Consider the following 4,124-nt stretch of genomic DNA (forward strand, 5'->3'; position numbering starts at 1 on the left):
AGCAACTACGAGCAGTGTATATGCCCGACAATAGATGGTTTAGGTAGAGCTACATGCAGGTTACAGCTTAGCTTGTGTATAGTGTGGTTAGTGGGCCCATGCAAACTCCACTCTTGGGGCAATTATCTTTACTTCGTGACTTTCATTGATGAGTACTCCAAGAATGCATGGGTATATCTGCTTAAATCTAAGTCCAAAGTGTTTATGTGCTTCAAGCAATTTCTCGCTAAAATGTCCCTAAATGTACCATGAGCACTCTCCATTTGGATCGAGGGGGGGAGTATATGTGTCTTACAAAAGCTTTGTAGCCTATGACTCCATATGAAGCAAGGTATGATAGAAAGCCATCTATTGATCATATGTGCGCATTTGGTTGTTTGGCCTATGCTTTGGTGCCACAAACGCAGCGCAATAAATTGGATGATAATACTGTCAAATGTATTTTTGTTGGTTATAGCGTTGAAAGCAAAGGTTACAGGTTGTACCATCTGCAAACAATGAGTATATTGGTTTCACGGGATGTTGTGTTTGTGGAAGGTTCTGTTCAGCCCTTGCTGTCGTGTACTAGAGACAGTAATGTAAGCTCACATGACATTTATGACAGTTTATTGCCTCTTTTCAATGGTGGAATTTTGAATGTAAATTCAAATGAGGCAAATGTACAGCCTTTGGGGGTTTCTAAAACTATTACAGATCATCTAGTTTTTTATGCAGATGTACATGATATACTTGATGACGAAAGGGTTGAGAATGAGCAGGCTACAGGTCAGCCAAAATGGCTGGTGCGTACTTTGCGTGACAATAAATAAATTGGATGCACCTTTCTCTAGTTGTACTCGTTTAGGTTCTTGGCATGTATCTTATGCATGAAATTGCTATGCTTTGGCTATTTCTAGCTTATGTGATGGTGAGGATTCTCCGTCTTTTGATGAAGCACAGAATTCAAAAAATTGGATGGTTGCCATGCAATTAGAATATGATGCACTTATAGAAAATGACACATGGACTTTATGTGATTTGCCTCTTTGAAAAAAGGCCATTGGTACAAAGTGGGTTTACAAGTTGAAACGCAAGCCGGATAGTGAGATTGATTGCTATAAGGCTCTACTTGTTGCAAAGGGTTATGCGCATTAGAAAGGCATCGATTATGAAGAGAATTTTTCTCCCACTTGTCGTATGACTAATGTGCGTTTTCTATGCGCATCGACAGCTTATTTTGGTTGGATTGTACATCAATCAGACATTGTTAGTGCTTTCTTGAATGGTGACATATTTGAGGAAGATTATGTAATGCGGCCTCATGGTTTTGTCAAGAAAGGACAAGAGGTTAAAGTGTGCAAATGTAAGAAAGCATTGTATGGGTTGAAGCAATCTCCTAGTGCTTGGTATGAGAAAGCTGACACTCCTTTAGTCAAACAAGGCTTTCATAACAGTTCAATAGCAAGCACTTTGTATGTGAAGCGTGAGGGCGATGTACTTCTCATTGTTGTTTTAAGGCTAATCTGAATGCAACTTTCAAGATGAAAGATTTGGGGTTGTTGCTTTATTACTTGAGCATACAATTTAAGCAGTGTGATGGTGGTATTGCCTTATGTGATACAAGTTATATAGAGACATTGCTATGTAAGTTTGGACTTGAGGATTGCAAACCTATTGACACTCCCATGGAAACACGTTTGAAATTGAGTCTTCATGATACTGGTGATCTTGCCAATGTCACTCTTTACCAATGGATGCCTTATTTATGCATGTAACATGAGGACAGATATTCAGTTTGTAGTCTCACAGGGCAGTAGATTTATGCACAGCACAAGGTCTAAGCATTGGCAGGCTCTCAAGCCAACCTTTCACTACTAGAGTGGCACTTTACATCTTAGGTTGTTTTATCCCAAGGTGGGATTATTGTTGCCACATTTACATGCTTTTTTGGACTCAGATTGGACTGGTTGTTTTGACACGCAAGTGTCCATGAGTGGTTTTTGTTTCATGCTAGACAGTTCATGTATTTTATGGTTGAGCAAGAAGATACCTACTGTGGCCACTTCTAGTAGTGAGGCTTATTATAGGGCAGTCTTCACATCTACGGTTGAGTGTGTATGGCTCAGACGTCTTATGAATAGTTTGGGTGTGGGTGTTGGAAAGGACACTACCAACATCATATACACTGACGGTGAGAGTGCATTGGTAGTTGCGAGGAACCCAATTTTTCATGCTTGCACAAAGAACTTTGAGGTGCACTATCCCTATGTGAAGGAGAGGCTCTCAACAGGAGAGATCAACTTGGCTTATGTGCCAACACAGGACAACCTTGAAGATATTTCCACAAAAAGCATTGTCTCATGATAAGTTCGAAGCTTTCTACAAAGCTTTGGGCTTACTCCCCTTTGTGGACTGATCATGCCCTCAGGGCATGGCACTTCCTATACTCTATGTGCCAGCTCTTGTTCACCGCATCACTCCCAGGGGGGATTTGTTACCAATATTCATGTGGTAGTGATGTGTGTGAACACATTTAGGATCATCGGGGAATTTTTTCCTTCACTAGGAGGTCCCGCCCTGCCCCCTCCCCCCCTGCATTGTTTATGCACCCATCACTCTAGGGCTATCTTATCTTTCTATTGCACACTAAGTAAAACACTCTCTGTTGTGTGATGTGAGCTTCCTTCGTCTTCTCCAAGCTGTGTGTGTTTCCGTGCAATCCTATTACAACATAAAATCTATCCCAAAATTTGCAGTTTTAGCTCGTTAAAATTACACTAACAATCGAGTGTTTTGGAAACCTAACTCCAAATTAGAAGCCAAGGATAGGGTTGATTGAATTTTTGACTTGCTTTGATGGGTTCTTGAGATAGGGAAGGGGGGGGGGGGGGGGGGGGGGGGGGGGGGTTCAATATATGTAAATCCTACATATCACGTGCATTCAAGGACTCCTTTTAACCCCTTAGCTGTGAAGTTTTCACCAATAAAAGGACTCTTTTCCTATTCAATATGTAAACAAAAATTCAATACCATTTTTTCAACACCCTTCTACATGTGAAATGTAAAAAGTATAGAACAAAATAACCCCTAATGTTGAACCCATTTGTGCGAACGTAAATAAAGCGTCAAGTACATCTGCTACTCGCAGGCTAGGTATTTCGTTTGCTAGCATACTCAAGGGGCCTAACTCTAAGGATTATGGAAAAGGCTCAGCAGAAGGAATGTCAAGTGAAGAAGATATCAAAAACCTGCAAAATACAGAAGCTAGACTTCAACAAGAGCTCATGGAAGTCGACAAAATGATTGAGTCCGGCCCTAACAACAACAAAAGAACTTTCTCCCAAACAGAATATAGTGGGCTGGTAGAAGACGGGTTGGCAGATCGAGGCTTTTCTGCTCTTAAAAAGTCTTTGCCACAGCAGGTGGAGGTTGTCGAGACTATTACTGTAGCGATTCCACCAACACTTATCAAAAAATAGTTAGCCAGGCAAGCTAGATAACGCTTGTATTTGGGTTCAGTGGAAGAATCCCGAACAGGTTTGAGATGATTCAATGGCTTTAAGGCCCTCAAATTTGTTAAGTATGGAGCCTGATTTACCCTTGTAATTTTTTGTGGTAAAAGCACACATTTTTTTTCGCCGAAATATTATGGTCGGACGGCGGTCGGAAAGTGGTCGGAAAACAACAGTCCGTTGGCCGGTGGCCAATGGTCGGAAGTCAATGGCCGGTGTGGCTGGTGGACGAATTCAAAAGGGGACTTGTCTTCTCAAGGGGGGTCACACATGGACGGATTGAAGGGTCTGATTTGGACTTATTCACACAAGGGCGGCTACACATGGCTGCCTCTCATAAGAGAGGGCAGCCCTTTTGGCCTATAAAAGAAGGCCATTTCTACACACATTTTACAGTGTGTGAAGTTGATGCAACAAGGTCAGTGTGAGGTGGTGAGAGTGAAGCAAGGCGGGAGCTCCATTAAGGGTATAATCCCTTTGTAAACTACTTCTTGTTTTGAAGTACTAAAGCCATTAAGTGGCTGCTTTCCTGTGGACGTAGCCCACATTGGGTGAACCACGTATATCGTGTGTACTCTCTCTCTCTCTCTCTCTCTCTCTCTACTCTATAATCTCGTGTATGTAAATTTGTCT

Source organism: Adiantum capillus-veneris, chromosome 29, assembly GCF_014529385.1.
Source record: "Adiantum capillus-veneris isolate H3 chromosome 29, ASM1452938v2, whole genome shotgun sequence".
In the NCBI taxonomy this organism is placed as follows: domain Eukaryota; kingdom Viridiplantae; phylum Streptophyta; class Polypodiopsida; order Polypodiales; family Pteridaceae; genus Adiantum; species Adiantum capillus-veneris.